This window comes from Haplochromis burtoni, unplaced genomic scaffold, assembly GCF_018398535.1.
Source record: "Haplochromis burtoni strain Fernald_Lab_line unplaced genomic scaffold, NCSU_Asbu1 Contig_982, whole genome shotgun sequence".
Lineage (NCBI taxonomy): Eukaryota > Metazoa > Chordata > Actinopteri > Cichliformes > Cichlidae > Haplochromis > Haplochromis burtoni.
The window spans coordinates 27,084-27,738 of NW_024583343.1; positions in this window are offsets into that span (position 1 = coordinate 27,084).

Below are 655 nucleotides of genomic sequence, written 5' to 3' on the forward strand. Positions count from 1 at the left end.
AATACAAATCAATAGCTAAGCAATAACAAAACTAAGAGTCAGTGTGTGGTGTTATTTGCTGTCTTGGCAACAGTTCATTCCTGTTTTCTCTCACAGAGAACTGAGTGGGTGTACAAACCAACTTTCCAGTCACAGCCTTACATGGAATGTACTAAATCCTCAGGGGTTGTGGGGCCAAGTTACAGTAACCAGATGTGCTGATGCATCTTTATATTTTAGGAAACATTGTCTAAAGCAAAAACAGCATAATGTGTAAAAATAACGGTGGTGATCCCAAAGGCTTGATAACGGACTTGTCATCCCATTGTTCACTGTTGTTATTCTCTCACTGTTGTGGCTGTGTCACATTCCCAGGGTATTAGTAGTGGGAGCTTCTCAGGCTTAATAAACAAATTTTGAGTATTTTGAAGACAGAAAACTACATCTATTTAAAAGCCAGGGCAAAAAATACCAGACACTGTCAATGGCCATAAACATTTGTCAAAGACTCAGTTATCTTAGAATAAAGAAAGATCTGCTTCCCAAACCTTGTCATTAAAATTTGTAGCCTAGGTTTGTGTTTTTCTTTGGAATTATTTTGAATGTTTTACACAAGGTGAACTAGTTTAAACTGATTTTCTCTGTTAATAAGGTATTCATGAAAATACATTTGCAC